The following is a 21,461-nucleotide window of genomic DNA, read 5'->3' on the forward strand; positions in this document are numbered from 1 at the left end:
GGCATTTTCCTGAAGAATTCTGAGTTATCTGCTGTCGTTAGTCAAATGCTGTTTATTTTCACACTCACTCATCTTGGAATTATATTTAAGAATTGAGTAAAATCTAGTGAACTGTCATCACATCAGTATCCCTTGTTGATAATTGTAGTTTTAATATTTTCTTGGTCTTCTTCTACATAGATTTTCTTGCAGCTTGGAAGTTGCACAAAGACAGCCCAGCCTGGGCCCTCCTGCTGGGGATGCAGATCACAGAGTCAATTCCAGCAATGAGTAAGAGCCCCATGCATATCCAGGCCCAGGAATCCACATCCATAGAAACCCAGGGGGGAAACACAGGTTGCTGAGGAATGGGAAAACAAAATGAGACTGTCACAGAACTGCTGGCCGGAGGTGTGTACACTCAATACAGTCTCTGTTTAGTGCAAAATGAACTTTCTCCTAATTGCAAAATGGACTTTTCTGGATTGACTGCATCTGGGTCCCCAGGGTGGGATACACTAAAGGGGAATAAACCAGTGGCAGGAAAATCTCACAGATAAAAATAAAATGGAGGGCATTGCACAACTGTAAGACAGGATGGGTCCCAGAACTAAAAAAAATGTAAGGAAAACAAAGCACAGTATGATGGAGAGAATTTAAACAAATTACAGGAGCTGAGGAGAAAATGTTGCATGAAAACAGACAGAACAGATCAAGGTTCCCCAGGATAAAACAGAAGAAAGAAAGCTCTTACTTTACACAAAAAAGTGCAATCTTAAACATTGTACCACACATCCAGGACAAGAATCAGATGAAGAGGGGCTGAGAAAATCTGATCAGTTCAACTCAGGTTATTCTAAACATCCAGAATAAGTTGGACCAAATGTCATAAAAATTTTAACACAAAACTAATCAACAAATAACTCTAGACAAGAGAAAAAGTTAACCTTCAGAGTTATCTTATTAAGATGGTCAGATGCCTAGACATCAGCAAAAATTTACAAGCCATACTAAGAAACAGAAAGATAAGGCACAAATTAAAACTTCAGAGGAGATATAGAATTTGTAGCAACTCATCAAAGATCTTCAATCAAACCTCCTAAAGGAATTCAAGAAGATGAAGGAAAATAAGCATAAAGAGCTAAAAGATATTAAGAAGACGATGTGTAAACACAAAGATGAATTTGACCAAATAAAAAAGAAACAAAACAAATTCTGGGGATGAAAGGCACAGTAGTGGAGATTAAAAATATACTACAGGGATACAACAACAGATTTGAACAGAATCAATCAACTGGATAACAAGGCAGTTGAAATCATACAGTCAGAAAAAAGAAAGAGAAAAGAATAGGAAAAAAACCCAAACAACTGAGCAGTGACACCGAGATTTGGATGCTAGCAAAAGGCACACAAACATATGCATCATGGGTATCCCAGCACGAAAATAAAAGGGAAAAGTGTTAGAAAAATATTTGAGGAAATAATGATTTAAAGTTTTCCAACTCTTAAGAAAGACATAAGTGCACATGTCCAAGAAGAGTAATATACTCCAAGCAAAGTAAGGCCTAATAGGTCTACTCCAAACACATGTTAATCATATTTTAAATGCCAAACATAAAGAGATAATCCTGACAGTGGAAAGAGAAAAGCAATTTGTCACATACAAGAGGTCCTCAATAAAAATAACTGCCAATTTCTCATTAGAAACCATGGAGGTAAGAAGGCGGTGGTATGATATGTTTAAGGTACTGAAAGAGAAAAACTGCTGGCCAAGAATTCTTTACTGGCAAAACAGTCCTTCAAAAATGAGGAAGAGTTTAGCATATTAATAGATAAGCAGAGACTAAGAGAGTTCATCAGCAAAAGACTGGAATTATTAAAAAGAATTATTTTAAAAGTTCTGCAGATTGAGAGGAAAAGACAGGAGAGAGTGGCTTAGAGTGTGAAGAAATGAACATTCTCAGTAAAGGTAATTAAAAGGGTAAATGCAAAGTCCAATAGTACTGTGTCCTCAATATACAACTCTACTCTTTAAATTCTGTAAGAGTCAGAAGATAGTTGAAGAAGAAAAAGGCATATTTCCTAATAATGGATATACAAAATATGAAGAAGTAATGTGGGACAAAACAACATAAAGAGGATGCTGTTGAAACCACGTTGGTATCTTTCTAAATTAGTAGGTTATAAAGGAAGATTGTCTGGTACAAACCCCACGGTAACCACAAAGTATTTAAAAATATACAGAAACAGAAATAAGAGAGGAATCAGTCAGATTCATCACAAAAGATAAACTATGCAGAAAAAGAGATTATATGAAGAAATGAAAAAAGACAACAGAAAGAAACGACATATATAAACCAAACGGCAAAATGGCTGAAGTAAGCACTGTCTTTAGAGTAATAACAATGAATATTAATGGATTAAAATCCCCAATCAAAAGTCACAGATTGGTTGAATGGATAAAAAAAGCATGGTCCAACTTTATGTTGCTTACAAGAGAATCATCTCAACCCAAAGACACAAAAAGGTTGAAATGAAGGGTTGGGAAAATATTTTCCATGCAAATAGTAATGATAAATGAGCTGGGGTAGTTATCCCAATATCAGACAAAATAGACTTTAAGTCAAAAGCTGTTACAAGAGACAAAGAAGGACTCTGTATATTAACAAAAGAGGAAATTCATCAAGAAGAAATAACGCATAAATATTTATGCAACTAATCATGGGCCCTCAAATATGTGAGGCAAACACTATCAAAACTGAAGGTGGAAAGGGTGTGAGGGTAGTTCAGTAGTAGATTTCTCTCCTGCCAAGGAGATCTGGGTTTAATTGCTGGTCCATGCACTTCCCAAAAACAAACAAATGAGCAAACAAAAGCAAACAAACAAACAAAAATTCAACAAATGGTACTGCAATAATGGGATATTCACATGGAAAAATAATGAAATGTGACTCCACCATACAGCATACAAAGAAAAAAAAACACTGAAGGGAGAAATAGTCATCTCTACAATAATAATTGGAGATTTTAATACACCACTCTCATCAATAGATAAAACATCTATAAAGAAGATCAATAAGGAGATAGAGAACTTGAATACCATGATAAATGAACCAGATCAAACAGACATATACAGAATATGCAACCCCAAACAGCGGTATATGCTCTTCTCAAGTGCACATGGCTCTTTCTCCAAGATAGACAATGTGCTTTCTAACAAAACAAGTCTTAATAAATTTAAAAGATTGAAGTTATACAATGTATATTCTCTTATCTAATGAAATGAAGCTAGAAATCAATAACAGATGGAGAACTGGAAAATCCAGAAATATATGAAATTAAATAGCACACTGTTAAGCAATCAGAGGATCAAAGAAGAAATTGCAAGGGAAATGAGTAAATAATTTGAGATGAATGAAAAGAAGTACACATCATATCAAAACATGAATACAGCAAGTGCAGAGCTAAAAAGGATATTGTCCTAAGTGCTTACATTCAAAAAAGAAGAAAGAGCTGAAGTCAAAGTCCTAATTGTACACCTCGAAGAAGCAGAAAAGAACAGCAAACTAAATCCAAAGCAGTCAGAAGGAAGGAAATAACAAGGACTGGAGTAGAAATAAATGAAATTAAGAATAAGAAAAAATAGAGAGCATAAGAAGAGCAAAAGTTGGCTCTTTGAAAAGATCAATAAAATTGACAAACCCATAGCTAGACTGACAATGTAAAGAAGAAGATGCAACTAAATAAAATCAGAATGGGGGGGCATTACCACAGACCGCACATACATAAAAATGATCATAAGAGGAAATTATGAACAACAGAATCCCAACAAATTAGACAAAATGTATAATTACCTAGAAACACACGAACCACCTACACTTACTCTAGAAGAAATGAAAAACATCAACCGACCAATTGCAAGTAGAGATTAAATCAGTCATCAAAAACCTCTCAACAAAGAAAAGCACAGGACCAGATGGCTTGACAAGTGAATCCACCAAACATTCCAAGCAGTATTGATACCTGCCCTGCTCAGACTCTTCCACAAAATTGGATAAGAGGAAATAGTACCTAATTCATTTTATAAGGCCAACATCACCCTCATAATAAAGCCAGATAAATGTTCTACGAGAGAAAATTACAGACCAATTTCACTTATGAATATAACTGCATAAACCCTCAACAAAATACTAGCAAATCAAATCTAACAGCACATTAAATAATTATACACCGTGATTGAGTGGGTTTTATCCTAGGTATCCAAGGGTGGTTCAAGCCAAGACAATCAATTGATGTAATATACCACATTAACAATTCAAAGGGGGGAAAAAGCTACATGATCATCTAGATTGACAAAATCCATCATCTTTTCCTGATAAAAACACTTCAGAAGATAGGAACAGATGGAAACTCACACTATATACAAAAATTAACTGTATGGACCTAAGACCTAAAAATAAGAAACAGGACTATAAACTATTAGAAGGAAAATTAGGGAAGCATTTTCAAGATCTTGTGGTAGGTAATGTTTTCTTAGACTTTACACCCAAAGCACAAGCAATAAAAGAAAAAATAAATCAGTTCAATCTCATCAAAATTAGGCCTCAACACTTTCTTTATCATGAAAGTGAAAAGACAAAAAGATGATCTGCTCAATAAGAGAAAATATTTAGAAACCACATATCCAATACAGATTTAACATCCAGAACATATATAAATAACTCCTATAACACAACTTAAATATGGGCAAAATGCTTGACTAGACATTTCTCCAAAGGGGATATAGAAATTGTTAAAAAAAAAAAAATGAGTAATGATCTACATCTTTAGCTATTATGGAAATGTAAGTCAAAACCACAGTAAGATACCATTTTACCCCCAGTAGAATGGCTACTCTTAAAAAAAATAAAAAAGAAAATTACAAGTGTTGGAGAGGATGTGGAGCATAGAAACACTTATTCCTTGATGATAGGAATGCAAAAGGGTGCAGCAACTGTGGAAGAAAAATTTTTTTTAGTTCTTCAGAAGGCTGAGTATTGAATTACCATATGACTTGGCAATCCTGCTACCAAAGGAATTGAACGCAGGGATTCGAACAGATATGTTCATAGTGGCATTATTCATAATTGTCAAAAGATGAAAGTAACCCAACAGTCTATTAACAGATAAATCAATAAACAAATTATGGTATATAAATACAATGGAATTTTATTTAGCATTAAAAATGAATGAAGTTCTAAAAAAAGAGAAAAAATGAATGGAGTTCTGGTTCCTTTGACAACATGGATGAACCTTGACTATATTAGGTTGAGTGAAATAAGCCTGACACATACGGGGAAATATTTATGACCTCACTGATGTGGAATAATTAGAATAAGGAAAATCAGAGAGTAAGAATCTAGAATATAAATTTCCAGAGACTAGGTTGGGGGTAGAAATGGGGAGTTAATGCTTGATTTGCATAGAATTTCTATTTAGATTGACTGTAAGTTTGGGTAATGGATTGTGGTAATGGTAGAACAACATTGTAAGTGTAATTAAGAACATTGAATTACAGGAGTTGTAACTGTTAATTCTAAATTCTGAGTTACTGAGCTGTGTGTATATAACATGGTAGTTCCCAGAAACTTTGGATTTTTATGTGATCCCTCAGACTCACAGTTAGAGCTCTGTAAATATGAAAGTCAACAGTACCCCATACAGTCACTGTTTAAAAGTGGAAAAAGGGATCAGACTTCGAGTGGAGATATGAAGGAAGCTGATCTTGATAGGACTGAGGTAGAGCAGAATATAGGGTAAAGGATGATATTATCAGTATTTTAAAACTTCATCTTCTGTATGAGACTAAAGGGAGAGGTGTTTATAGGCTGCAAAATTTATATTTTGGGTAGTGCATTTCCTAATTTAACTTGTATGGTCGGTTTAGTTGAACAACTTAAGTACATGGAATCTTGATTGGAGTGTGAGATCTTGTTGGTTTGTACAGGTTAGTGTGATACCCCAATAAATCCCAGAGTAATTTGGGCAGTGAATAAAGAAGTATTTGCAAAGTCCTCTTGGGGGACTGGGGAGAAAGGAGGAAATATTCAACTTCCCCATTTGAAGAATTTCTGATATTCTCACAGGCAGTGTGGACAACCAAATCAATAGGCTGAGCCCTTGATCTTGTTATTTGCCTCTATGAAACTTATTCCTGCAAAGGCTAGGCTAAGCCCACTTAAAATTATGTCTAAGAGTCACCTCCAGAGAGCCTCTTTTGTTGCTCAGATGTGGCCTCTCTCTCTCTAAGCCAACTCAACAGGTGAACTCACTGCCCTCCCTCCTACATGGGACATGTCTCCCAAGAGTGTAAATCTCCCTGGCAACATGGGACAGAAATCCTGGGACCCGGCATCAAGGAACTGAGAAAACCTTCTTGACAAAAGGGGGAAGAGAAATACGAGACAAACTGAAGTTTCAGGGGCTGAGACATTTCAGAGTTAAGAGGTTATCCTGGAGGTTATTCTTATGCATTATATAGGTATCCCTATTTAGTTTATGGTGTATTAGATTGGCTGGAGGGAAGTACCTAAAACTGTTGAGCTATGTTCCAGTAGACTTGATTCTTGAAGGCAATTGTATAAAGATATAATGTTTACAATGTGACTGTGTGATTGTGAAGACAGTGCTCCTTTTATCCAGGGTATGGACTTAATGAGTAAAAAAATATGGTTAAAAATAAATAAATAATAGGGGGGATAAGGGGTAAAATAAATTGGGTAGATGGAAATTCTGGTGGTCAGTGAGAGGGAGGGGTAAGGGGTATGGGATGTATGAGTTTTTTTCTTTTTTCTTTTTATTTCTTATTCTGAAGTGATGCACATGTTCTTAAAATGATTGTGGTGATGAATACACAATTATGTGATGATGTTGTGAGCCTTGATTGTACACCATGTATGGGTTATATGCATGTGAAGATTTCTCAATAAAAATATTTTAAAAACAAATTCTGAAGCACTGAATTATATCTGTGGATGTGGTTAAAACGGGAAACCTTAGGTCATATATATGTTACTAGAATAAAAATTAAAAGATGAAACATAGGACTTCACAAAACAGTGAACCCTATTTTAAATGATGGACTATAAAGTATAAAAATATTCTTTCATAAATTATTAAAAAAATGCAGCACACTAACGTAAGGTATTCATAATAGTTATGATATATTGGAAAAATATACCCTAATGTAAACGATGGACTATAATAATACAATTATAACAGTCTTTCATGAATTGTAAGAAAGGCACCATACTAATGCAAAATTTTATAATGGGGAGTATAAGGTATCCTATATGTTCTATATAAGTTTTCTTTAACCCTACCACTTCTCTAATTAAAAATATTAAAAAGGAACTTGATGACTTAAGATAATAGACATTCTATTAAAAAATTGATCTCTACTTTTTCAAAGATGTAAATGTCATGAAAGCAAAGATATAATTAAATGTAGTGGGTGACCCTGGACTGAATTTGAACCAGGGAAATTTGCCATAAAGGACATTATTGGAGCAATTGGTGAGATTGGAATATAGATGGCAGGTTACTACTGTAGAAATATTGAATTTCCTGAATTTTCAATAACTCTACTGTAATAGAATATCCTGGTTCTTAGGAAATAAAGTTGAATTATTAAGGAGGTAAAGGGTCATGCTACCTATTCTTAAAGAGAGAAAAATTAATATATATAGAAAAAGATAATAACAATATGGCGAGTGTGGCAAGTTGATGTTTAGAATATATGAAACTTGGATAAGGAAGTACGTGAATCCTCTGTTTCCCTTCTTGGGACAATTATGTAAGTTTGAAATATTTCAAAATAAAAAGTTTTTTGTAGTTTTTAAAGGAAAGGGTCAGGAAACCAAATTTATCTGCTACCTCCAGAAGGTGGTGATAAGTTGTCTCCCATTTTCCCTTTTCACTTAAAGATGAACTCACCAAGGGAACGGCTGCTAGAAGCCAATTTCAGAAGCTGTCATTGAGCATAATAAAGTTAGTTTATGGGAACCTATTACTCAGAGGACTCCTTGACACTTGGGATAGCAAATAGGTTTCTATTCTTGTTACATACGCCTGGAGCACTGTCTTGGGATAATTTAGGAGTTTGTGTTCAGGTTTGTTGAATAGGAGTATTATGATTATTTAAAGATGTCTTTTCTGGATGAAGGTGTTAGGATCTAAGTGTAGTATAAGTCACTTTCTACAACTAGAGTTCAGCAAATAAATATACATTCTGAACATCTAGGATTATATTTTACCCCATTATGAGAAACTGTTGGTATCATTAGAATTCCATAAACCTGGTGAAAGGCTTAATCGAGAAATGGAAACCTTGATTTGTTAACTGGCCCTTAGATTTGTGACATGGGTTATAAATTGGGAAAATCAGATAATAAGCAATACTTTGTTATGAGGGGGTGAGAAGAAGAAAGATGAAATGAAAAATGTTGCCAGTTGCCCAGAAATTCCAGTGAGTCTAAAGCTAACTTACTATCTCCTTAGTTTTTAATGGTTGATGGAGTTCATGATATATTACACAAATACATTATTTTCAGCATTTATAATAGACATTAAATACACATATTTGGGAAATATGGTGTATAGTGTTCTTTATCTTACCTAATTCTAGAATATGGGATTTCCATCCTGATTATAAGGCATCTTTGAGTTTAAATATGAAAGACATTCTCTACTCCTGCTCCGAATAATCAGCCTCCAGAACAAGGACAAACAGCTTCTCATTTCAGTTGTTTTTCTTTTATACAAATACCATATGTCATTTCTGTCATGCCAATTCTTCCACTTTGCATTTCCAGCACCGTGCTGACAGGAGAAAGTAGACATCATCTTACATATTCCTTTTCTTATTTTTGGCATTAGGGAGCTCGGCCGCTGCTTAACAGTATTTGAGAAATTATTTAGGGAAGTCACTACCTGTCAGCCTGTCAACATTTCTGACATGAAAAGGACTGGGTTAATGAACATGAACTATTTGGAAACATTTTAAATATAATGCATTTATATGGTTTAATACCAGTTTTCTGAGATTGCATTACCTCTTCTTGTCAAGACATGTTAAAATGTTAAGACAATAGTGCTAGCTCTGGCACATGACGTGTGGTTGCATATTGTCAGATTATCTGAGACTATTTATGTGTTATTGATTAGCCATGTGTTCTAATTTTGTAAAATAGCATGCTAACTTTGTCATAGAACTTCATACTTCCATAGAAGTCTTAGATATATTTTCATTTTCTAGACCAGAGAAAGAAATCATTGCTTAAAAACTGACTTCACAGACTAATAATTTGATGATTAAATAATAATAATTAAATAATCACTAATCATTTAATTATTAGAGAAACCAAGTGAGAAGTTCAGTGTGAGAATCCAGAATAAAATTCATACTTCTTTCTGTAATAATTTATATGGTGATTAAATCCAAGATTTCAAAATAAGTTCATTTTTTAAAAAATCAGCCCAACAAGATAACCATTGAACCCCCTTTGGCTATAGCAGAAGTCAGTCCCCTCAAGTGTTCTCTCTTATCCCTGAAAGCTTCTGAAGGAGAGCGCTTTCTCCTTGCTGACTCACATGGGGGTGGTGCCTCTTCAGTTCCTAGCACTCAGGACATTACCCAGGTAAGTAGGTATCGGTGCTGACAGTTTTCTACCACTTCTCTCCACTGCCACCAGCACTGCGCTGCTCAGCCTGTCTCCTCATCTACTGTGTGACCATGTCTCCTCCTTAATTTACCCCAACAGGAGGAGGCTGCAACTGCAAAATTGCAGTAAGCCTTAGAAGTTTATGATAGCACGTTGCTGCAGTAGAACTGATTCTCACAGAAAACACAGGTCTTCCAGCATCAGGGTCCATTGCAAGGGTATGTCTAGTTGTGACTTACCATATAGAAAGTGCCGCAAACTTCCTGCTGCTGAAATGCCTCCAAGAGTAGCTACTTTTTAAAGTCCAGGCCCTGCTTGCCAGAAATGACCGCAGTCTCCACTGCCAGGCATTGCTCCTACATTCCCACTTCTAGCCGACTCTTCTTTGTCTCACTGACACTTGAGAGCCTATATTTCTCCTATAAGAACATCCTCTCTGTAGTAAGACAGTATTATCAGTACATTTCCCAAAATAAGGTTGGCCAGTCTCAACACCACACGTAAGATATTAATTTTATAGTGTTGATTGGGCTTGCCCAAGTCCAGGCCATTTTCTTTTCTTTCTTTTTATTTTATGCTGTATGGTGAGGTCACATTTCATTTCTTTTCCATGTGGCTATCCCATTATTGCAGCACAATTTGTCCATTATTTATTTTTTTTACAGAGCTATTGCATGGGCCGGGAATCAAAGCCAGGTCTCCCCCATGGCAGGCAAGAATTTTACCACTGAACTACCCTTGCACCCCAAAGACCATTTTCTTTTAGTGTCCTTTGTCTTACCAAATGTCTTTCTAATGATCTAGCTTGAAGTCTTAGAGATCTTAGCTTAGGTTTTTCAGAGAGTAACTTTTCAACAGACAAACATGCATAAGAGCAAGCAACAGTTCAAATATTAAATTAATACAGAACTAAGAAGGATTTCTCCCAAAGGAGCTGTGAAGATTCTTTCCCCAGGAACAATGGGAGATGAATCTCTTTATATTTAGATAATAAAGAGCCTTCTCACATTATTTTTTTCCTGAGTCAAAGAAAAAACTCATTTCACCACCCAACAAAAGGGCAGCCCAAATTAGTCACAATTTTAAAATGATCGTTCTTTCGTAGTTTCTGCCCCTCAAGGTTGGCAAACAATCAAATGAATAGCAATAACACAAAAGCTTACTATGCCCTGTTATATTTTTATTTATCTTCATAATTTAGCTGTTAGTAGGGATACAGAGCCTTTCTGATCGTGATCTCTTTTGCTAGAAATAATTGAAATAAGTACTTCTCTATATAGAAATAGTTGCTTCTCCTGTATGTATTCCATACAGCCCTTTGCCCCTGCTTGTGCCCCTGGCTCTTTAATCCTTTGTGTACATGCTGGCTTTCTACTATCTCATGAGCTCTGTTATGAGGGTCAAAGTCACTTTTATCCCGTTGTCACCACTGTATGCTGCGATTGCTTGGTGAGTGCACTGCTATTTTTGGTATCTTGATATCTTTTTGTGTAACTACTCCTTAAACATATGGGATCTAACATTACACAATAAAATTTAATTGTGAATGGCTGCTTTGGAACAAATAATAGCAGACTCTTAAAACGACTGGGTTATGGCATGTAAGGTTCATGTTCACTGATAGAGAGATGCTGAGGCAAGGTTGTCGTGTGCGTAAAAGGTTAAGGCCAGATTTTCAGCAAGTTACTTTACTCCTCTCTGAAAGGAGGATGCTAGTGGTGCCTTCCTAATCATGTCTTGTAAAGCCCATTTGAAATTAATTCATGTAAAGCTTTTAGACAGTGTCTGACACATGGTTCATATTCAAGAAAAGTCAACAACTATTATGTACATCACCTCGGCAGTCTGAAAAATCAATATCTCTTTACGGTCATGATAAAGAGAAAGGGCCAAATATACTAAAAATAGGTAATACCTAGCCTTTACTCCTCTGTCAACAACTTGTCATTGGGTTTAGTAGGTGAAATTCAGATATGTTAACAGTTTCGTGGTGTGTGTACTGCCAGATTTATGATGGACTTTGACAGCCTCCGCTGATGTTTAGGGGTTTCTCTTTTCCTGGATAAATGTAATTAAAGATTATAAATACAGGAATAAACTAGATCATGTCAGAGATCAATAAAAAATAAACTAGATGGAAAACAATAAAAGAAAGCTTATTTCTTGGTCTAGTAAGTACTGCTTTTAATAAACATAAGAACACCTCCATTCTTCCCCACACTTCACTCGCCGTGCTTCCGCAGGGCACCCGTGGTGATTTGACCCACAGCAGTATTTTTGGCTTTGTCATCCACAGTAAGAAAAGCCTAGTAACCAACGCACAAAGCAATGACTACAAATTTAAGAGAATGTCAAGAGGGATAAGTGTGTTTTTATGGTCTTTACTTTGTACTTACTTCCTGCCAACTTCCTCAAAACTGCTCAATAGTAAATCCACTGCTCTCGGTTCTTCTTACCAACTTTTTAAGAACGTTGTTTTTAAATTGTGACCTAAAGATTTTTGATTCTTCCAGAGAGAACATTTTACCCAGAGATCTGGAAATAGGAAGTTAGAATTTAACCTTTCACTGTTAATGATGCATTTTGTTAAATGTGGTTCTCGAAATTAAGATATCTCATTCCCTTTTGTGTGACACATGAACACATATTTTGATTCATTCTGTAAAAGAACATAGAGCTATTATGATTAGATATTGGCCTAATACATAGCATTTGGCTGAAAAATTTGAAAATTACTCACCATTAATAGTGTGAAAGCATATTGATAGCAGAAATTTTCCTTGCTGTTATTAAAATTAATTTGTATGTTGATGTTACATGGAATATCTTAACATGTATTTTTATCACCAAGTTTTGTCTGTCATGTTCTATTATAATATGATGGAGATATCATAACATAATTATTTTACTAAGAATAGTTCTCCTTTTGATAAATTATGAAGCTTTAATCTAGTATGAAACAAGGTTATCTTTTACAAAGAATGAGTTCCTGACAATCTTCAAGTTAGAAAATGTACTGGAATTAATAGAAAGTAGATGCCAGTGTTAACTATTACAATAACACTTAGGCAAATTCAGATTGAATGGAAATATAGCATTAAAATAGCAATACTTTTTATGGTTTAAATCTTCAAATACCATATCTCTTTTTCTTTAGATATGAACAGACTATTTAGACAATTATTCTTTTAAGTCCCAAGAAAGCTTTAATATAAGTTTTCTACTACCTCTCTTTTCCAGAGATAGATCTGGGTGATTGGGAGAGAGTAAGGTGTCTGCATTCCTGTTCCCAATTGCAGAAGGGCACATTTTAAAAATAACTAGCCCATATCGCAAAACTGCATTCTCTAGATTCCTCTAACATGTTACCTGGATTGCCTGCTTTGGTAATGATTATACCCAGATAAATGGGTTGGATTTCTTAGTGCCAAGTAATTTTTTTTTATCAGGTATAAATGCCATACACAACATACACCTGATTTGTTTTCAGCACTGAAAGGAAGGACAGATTTGTCCAGCTTTTGGTGGAGGCAGTCTGTTGCAGCCGACATCTCTAGCACTTGGCCGCCCACCATATACTGTGGGTTTCTGTAGATACTGGTGACATTTCAAATCACCACATCATCCCATGTTAAACACTACTCCTTTTCTCCATTTCCTAGAATATTCCTAATGCAACTTGAGAATACTGCTTAGGAAATTCTGGAGCGACTTAAAACCTAAAGAAGAGAAATGCACACAACTAAATTTGACAAATTAAAAATTCTGAGTATCTAGGAGAAAGTAAAAATAAAATGCTTTAAACTTCACAGGAATTAAAAGTTATCCTTTACCTTATCATAAAGTGCCAAATTAAACAGATGCCTTTAAAAAGGGGTACGTTCTTAAATCTTGATTAGGTTGATTCAAATATCTGATGGACACAGTGAGTACATATGGTGAAATATGGTCCTTACACAGTGATGCTCGAACAGGCTTATTCTTAAGTGATCTCATATATAAATAGAAACTCAAAGTGACCTGATTATAAACCATCTACACTTTCATTACTAAATCTCTCTCTCTTGATTGACAAAATGTTCTTTCTAAGACTTTTGGAAAGCATTAAAAGCATGTCCAAAAGATACTGACTTGCAGAGTGAAAACGGCTATTAGTATTTATCAAGTCTAGTATAAATCTAAATGTTACCTAGTGTTTGCTGTCGACGATTGAGAGGAGTGTAGTGGTGAGAGGAAGCATAAACCAGGTTTGAAGAACTTAGTTTGAGTCTGGGCTCCGACATTACCTATACATGGCTTTCAGCTACTTGAGTGACATCTTTGAACCTCGTTTTCTTTCATCTGGAAAACCAAGAAGCTGTATCTTTATCTACTTCTCCTATATATCTCTAACATGCTATGGATGTAGGTATTCAAATATCATATTAAGCAGGAAAATAGCTTGAGGTTTTTCACTTTAAATGTTTAATAACTGATTATAACCTATTCTGATGCTAATTGCTAATGATTCTATCATGGTAAATAAAAATTAGGCAGAATATACTCAGAGTAGATTATTTCACTTCCTTCACGATTTATGGTAGTTAATAATTCTACTAGTATCCAAAATCTTGATCGAATGATTTTCCTTAGAACAGAGATTGATTTCATGCATTTATTTCAGTATTTGCTATAGTTAACTGTCCAAATAAATGCTTCTCTCTCTACTTCTTGTAGCCATTCCTGTACATTCCAGTGTAACACGATCTTATGCAACATTCACCATTGAGTTTGAGATAATACGCTGGGCCATGAGCAGTATGATTTTAATTTCTATACCTAGCTTTTTATTGAAATATAATTCACATAGTATAAAAATCACCCTTTCAAATTTTATAGTTTAGTATATTCACAAAGTGGTAGAACCATCACCACTATCTGAGTCCAGAATATTTTCATCAATTTCCAAGGAAATCCAGAATGACTTTCTTCTGACTTTATTAATAGAAAATTTTAATTTTTCAAACTTGATTTAGTTTGAATGACAGTGATGGAAATGACATTTTGCCTTTTAAATATGTGGGTAATTTATTGGAACAACAAAAACCCTCCACACAGTCATGTTTAGGCTGGAGTGGTAATTGTTACTTCTGGATTTTGAGGGGCTGTTTTATGTATGTATAACCTAGTATTTAGAGATAAGAATGACACTGTTTGAGTTGGGATAAAGGTAATTCAGATTTCAGGGGTGAGGAAGACACTTCCTATATTTTAGAACCTCACTTACTCTTTGAGACCAAAAGAAGAAAAGTTTATTATGTCCACAACCTAAACTTTCTGTAGCACATAGTCTAACTCAGCCTGTTTGGATAGCTGATTTAAACAATCCAAACACAGGGAGCCCAGAATAAGAATGAGAGTCTTTAATTCTATATATCATAATGTAATAATGCCTGGATACATCCCAGAGTACATTAAGCACATAATCAAAAAGTATTTGGCAAAGTCCCTTGAGGGATGGGAGAAAAATTATGGAACTATTAAATTTTACCACCGGGAGACCCCTGGTACTGTACCAAACATTAGGGACACCCAAATCAATAGACCAAGCCCTTGATCTTGAGGCTTGTTTTTGTGAAGCTTATGTAGGTAGAGAAGAAGCTTATCCTACCTATAAGTATGCCTAAAGTTACCTCCAGAGGATTCTTTTGTTGTTCAGATGTGGCCTCACTCTCTCTAAATCCAACTCCGCAAGTGAAACCATTGCCCTTCCGCTTATGTGGGGCATGAAAGCAGGGGCGAAAGTCTCCCGGGTGGCAAGGGAGATGACCCCCAGAGATGAGGCTGGCCCTGACACCATGGGATCAACAATGCCATCCAGACCAAAGGGCGGGAAAAGAAGTGTAACAAATGAGGAATCAGTGGCTGAGAGAGTCCAAATAGAGTTGAGAGGCTCCATTAGCTTCCTATCATAACTTGTCAAACTCCAACCAAAACCATTCCTGCCAATCCTAAAGAATACCTAGGGCATTATATAAGATTCTGCAAAGATTACAGGCACTAAGGTAATTCTCCAAAACCTAAAACCTCTATATGGGTCCCTGGATGAAACCAGATAAGGATGGGTATAGCCCAAATACCCCTTAAGAGTGTGAAAAAGGTCAGAGGTGATGGTGAAGTTATACAGAGAGGTTTGGGTTTAACAGATGAGTGTTAGTGCTGAATCATTATATTGATATTTCTTTTAGCCTCCAGTACCTAGAGCAGCTAGGAATAAAAACTTAAAATTATGGAATTGTGACCCATACCAAACTCTGAAATCTATTCTACAACCAATTGTTGGATGTACTTCGAAATGTATTATTTTTATTTATATTTGTTATTTAAAGACAAGAAGGAGTATGACAGAAAACATACGATTTATCAAATGAGTATGATGCTGAATCATTCTACCGATAGTTTTGTTGGTCCCCAGGGTCTTGAAGCAGCTAAAGAAAAAACAAAAAATCGTGAAATTGTAACCCAAACCAAACTTTAAGATTGGTTCTATAACTATTTGTTAACTGTACTTGGAAATTTATTACATTTTGTATATATATTTTGCAATAAAAGAATAAAAAAAACCAAACCTGCAGGCATTTTAGCCCATTCTAGTCCAGTCATTGTTATTGAACAAGAAATGATTTTTAGATATCTTTTCATTTATTAGAGAAGTTGTGGGTTTACAGAGCAATCATGCATAAAATACAGAATTTCCATCTAATGCCCTGGTATTAACACCTAGGTATGGACTATCTGTTACAGTTTATGATAGCATATTTTTATAATGGTGCTATTAACTATAACCCATGATTTAACTTAGGGCACACTATTTGTTTAGTATAGTTGCATGAAGTTGTTTTAATTTTTATTCTGTTACCATATATACAATCTGTAATTCCCCTTTTAACAACATCCAGATGTATATTTCAGTGCTGTTAATTAAGTTCACAATGTAGTACTTCCATCACCACCTTCCATTGCCAAAGCAATTCCACCATTCCAAATAAGAACCCTGGACACTTGGCGCTTTAACTTCCCACTCCCTATCACCCCCCACCCCCGTACCCTGGTAACCTATATTTTAGATTCTGACTTTATGAGTTTGCTGATTCGAATTGTTTGAGCTCAGTGAGATCACACAGTATTTGTTCTTTTGTGCCTGCTTCATTTCACTCACCATGATATCTTCAAGGCTCATTCACGTTGTAGCAGGTATCAGGATGTCATTCATTTGTAAAGCAGAATAAAATTCCATTGTATAATATACCACATTTTGTTTATCCATTCATTGGCTGATGGATACTCAATTATTTCCATCATTTGGCAATTGTATAAAATGCCACTTTGAACATTGGTATGCAGAGACCTAGTTGAATCCTTGCTTTCAATCTTTTGGGGTTGATACCAAGTAATGGAATTGCTGCATCATAAGGTCATTCTATATTTTGCTCTTTGAGGAAGCATTAAACTATCTTCCACAGTGGCTGCACTATTTTATGTTGCCGCCAGCAATGAATGAATATTCCTATCTCTCCACATCCTCTCCAACACGTTTTCTTTTTTATATATACCATTTATTCTAATGGGTGTGAAATATTATCTCCTTGTGATTTTGATTTTCATTTTCCTGATGGCTGATAATGTTGAGCATCCTGTTATGTGTCTTCTGCCATCAACTTATCTTCTTTGGAGAGATGTCTATTCAAGTCTTTGGCCCTTTTAAAAATTTGGTTGTTTTTCTTTACGTTGTTGAGTTGAAGGTTTTCTTTATATATTCTGGATATTAAACCTTTACTGTATATGTGGTTTCCAAATATTTTCTCCCATTGTGTAAATTACCATTTTACTTTCATGATAAAATTCTTTAAAGTATAAAAGTTTTTTTTTTTTAATTTTAATGAAGTCCCATTTATCTGTTTTTTTCTTTTTTTGGTTGCTTGTGCATGGGGGTGTAGAGACTAAGAAACCATCAACTAATGCGGGTCCTGAGGAGGCTTCCCTATGTTTTCTTCTAGGACTTTGATAATTCTATCTCTTATATTTATGTCTTTGACCCATTTTAAGTTGATTTCTATATAAGGTATGAGGTAGGGATCCTCCTTTTTTTTATTTATTTATTTATTTATTTGCAAGTGGAGATCTACTTTTCCCAGCACCAGGGATTATTCTTTGGCAATTAAGTAGTATTTGCCCCTTTGTGAGAAATCCATTGACCATAAATGTGAGAATTGATCTCTGAGTTCTCAATTCGATTCCAGTGTTCTGTATTTCTGTCCACATGCCAGTAGCATGCAGTTTTGATTATACAGATTTGCAGTAGTTGTTTTTTGTTTGTTTGATTGATTTTATTTTGTCTTGTTTTTTGCATGGGCAGGAACCAGGAAGCAAAGCCAGGTCTCTGGCATGGCAGGTGAGAATGCTGCCTGCTGAGCCACCATGGCCCACCCTGCAGTAAGTTTTAAAATCAAGAAATGTGAATCCTCCAACTTCATTCTTCTTTTTCAAAGTTGGCTTTAACTAGCCTGGTCTGCTTACCCTACCATGTACGTTTGATGATTTGTTTTTCCATTTCTGCAAAGAAGATTGTTGGAATTTTGTTTGGGATCACATGGAATCTATAAATTTCTTTGGACAGGACTGACATCTAATAATATTTAGTCTTCCAATCCATGGACATGGAAGGTCCTCCTATTTATTTAGGACTTTTTTGATTTCTTTCAGCAATGTTTTGAAATTTACGATGTACGAGTTCTTCACATCAGATTTATTATTATACATTTGATCTTTTAGATGCTGCTGTGTATAGAATTTATTTCTTGATTTCTTCTGAATTTATTTCCACACTAGTCTTTGTCATTTCCTTTCTTCTCCTCAATTGAGGCTTAGTTTGCTCTTCTTTTCCTAGTTTTTTTCTTCCAGTTTTGAGGTAAAGACTCTGATTTGGGGTCTTCTTTCTTTTTATTGTAGGTATTTAGGACTATAAATTTTCTTCTCAGCAATGTCTTAGCTGCATTCCAGAGTTTTGATATGTCGTGTTTTCATTTTCATTTGCCTCTAGATATTTTCTAATTTGTTTGCGATTTTCTATTTAATCAATTGGTTGGTTAAGAATATGTTGTTTAATTTACACATAGTGGTGAATTTTTCACTTCTCTCACTGTTATTCATTTGTGGCTTTATTCCATTGTTGTCAGAGAGTATACATTGTATGATTTATATATATTTTTTGATTTATTGAGACTCATCTTGTGACCTAAGATACGGTCTTTCCTGGAGAATGGTCCATGTGCACTTTTGAAGAGTATGCACCCTGTTTATGTTAGGTAAAGTATTATCTTAGGACGAGTTGGTTTAAAATATCATTCAAGTCTTGTATTTCCTTATTTATCTTCTGACTAGATGTTCCATCCATTATTGGAAAAGGTACTTTAAGGTATCCTACCATTAATATAGAACCATCTATTTATCCCTTCAAATTTGTCAGTATTTGCTTCACATATTTTGGGGCTGTGCTAATAATAATAATAATTATATATATACAGTTGTTATAACTTCTTCTTGAATTATCTCTTTTATCAGTATATAATATCCATCTTTTTTCCCTCCTGTTTTGATTTAAAATCTGTTTTATCTTATAGTAGTATAGCTACCCTGCTCTCTTGTGGTTACTATTTGCATGCTATATATTTTCCATCCTTTTACTTTCAGCCTACTTGTATCTTTGAATTTAAGGTGAATCTCTTGCAGACATCAAATAGTTTGGTCACAGTTTTTTATCTAATCTGCCAGTCTCTGCCTTTTGACTAGAGAGTTAAATCCATTTACATTTCAAGTCACTACTGATAATTTGGGACTTTCTTTTGCCATTTTGCTCTTTAGCCTTTGCATGTCTTATACCTTTTCTGTCCTTCAGTTTTTCCAGTAATGCCTAATTTTATATTTATTTGCTGCTTATGCATGTTGTAACATATTGAGTGCCTTCTCTGTTCTATCTTGATATATATTTTTTTAACTATTTTCCTTCTGGTTACAATGGGGTTAAAATTTAACATCCTAAATAAATGACAGACCAACTGATTTTGATACCAACTTAACTTCAATAGCATACAAATATACCTTCCCTATATTCCTTTGTTCTCCTCTTTCTCTTTTGTACTTATTACCATTTATATCTTTGTCCGTGGTATGTTCAGAACCATAGATTTGTCATTGTTTTTTGTGCATTTGCATTTTCTCACCCGTTGGATGTAAGAAGTTGAGTTATATACCAAACAACACATTACAATAATATTGACATTTATACTTACCCAAATAGTTACCTTTATTGCAGGTCTTTATTTCTTTACGCTGCTTAGAACCACTGTCCAGTGCCCTTTCCTTTCAGTCTGAAGATCTCCCTTGCATTGCTTGTTGGGAAGGCCTAGTCGTTGATGAACTCCCTCAGTTTCTCAGCTTTGTTCTTCTGAAAATGTCTTGATTGCTCCATAATTTTCGAAAGAAGGTCTTACTGGATATAAAATTTCTAATTAGGACTACCTTGTACATAACATAATTTTTTTCCTTGTAGCTTTCAGAACTCTCTCCATGTCCTTTGCATTTGATAAAGTAATAAATATATGACAGGGGTTTTTCCCTTATGTTTATCCTGTTTGGTTTCTCTGAGTTTCTTGGATATGCCTAGTCATACCTTTTGCTAAGTCTTGGTAGTTTTCTGCCATTATTTCTTTGAATCTTCCTTCTGATTTTCCTGATGTCCAGGCGCTTGAAGGCAACAAGCTTTACCCTGGATTGTCTGCCTCTATGGTTAACCACCCTGTCATCGTGTCAAGCTCCTTTTCCCTGGAGGGCAAATTCTGGGAGGCAGGGCAGCCTGGAGAGACATTCCCAAGTCAGTCTTTCCCAAGGGACCAATGAAGGGAGTGTAGACCAGCCACAGAGTTCCCTGTGGGGGCGTCAGGATGGGTGTCAGGAACTTTTCCCATGGACCCCAAAGCTGAGCTTTCTTGACTGGCCCAGCAAATGCAGCCCTTCGACTGAGTGTCCTTTGCAGCCCTGAGGAAACAGAAGCTCCTTAAGTCTCCTTGACCCCTGATGTTGCCCAGTTTGGTTGAAGCAATGATCACCCTCAGAGCTGGGCCACCAGTGATCTGAAATGACTAATCTAAAGCTGTGATCAGCCCATGCCTACCTAGGGCTTGGAGAAGAGGATTTTTATGTTCTTTCCTGTCATCAGCAAGGTAGCCAGTGGTTAGATGCCATAGTGACCTGCCATGAGAGTTGGGAATGGGTGCGTTGGCTTCCTGTACAGAGAGAGGAATTTACTCTTTTATACCATAAATTATCACTTTCTTCCTCTTGGTCTTCCCTGAATGTTACACAGTGTTCTTATTGTTTTTGGAGTTTCAAATAGTTGTTTCAGAGAACTACTGCATGTTTAATAGTTTTTCTGGTGGCAAGACTGAGTCCTCAACAACCCTACTCCACCATTTTTCTATAATCCCTCTTCTGGGCCAATATTTAGGTTTAGTATAGTTTTTCAAGGTAAATACATTTGATATGTGTAGTCTATTCTTTGACTATATATGGGATTAAAATTGGACCTAAACTTTCAGAAATATATTTTGGTTGACATCTGTGGCTTTGATTACTTCTAAATGCGTTGTTGATTCTGGGTTTCTAATTTTTTTAGAGAGATATTTCCATGTCCAGAAACATCTTTTATGAAGCTTAAACCAATTCATTTGAAAAAGAAAATGAGAA

At 35.3% G+C, this 21,461-nt stretch overlaps 1 protein-coding gene across 4 annotated transcripts in view; it reads left to right on the forward strand.

Moving 5' to 3' along the window:
- The window catches only part of MARCHF1 (membrane associated ring-CH-type finger 1), an 894,978-nt gene that overhangs the window by 253,931 nt on the left and 619,586 nt on the right, over positions 1-21,461 (forward strand). The window contains exon 1 of one of the 4 annotated variants that reach the window (XM_077139615.1): positions 18,080-18,152. The exons of the other annotated variants lie outside the window; for them this stretch is intronic. The gene's annotated coding sequence lies outside the window, so the exon portion shown is untranslated. Of the gene's footprint in view, positions 1-18,079; positions 18,153-21,461 lie in introns of those variants that run through there. 4 annotated transcript variants of the gene reach the window in all.

The sequence above is a fragment of the Tamandua tetradactyla genome, chromosome 22, assembly GCF_023851605.1.
Source record: "Tamandua tetradactyla isolate mTamTet1 chromosome 22, mTamTet1.pri, whole genome shotgun sequence".
Lineage (NCBI taxonomy): Eukaryota > Metazoa > Chordata > Mammalia > Pilosa > Myrmecophagidae > Tamandua > Tamandua tetradactyla.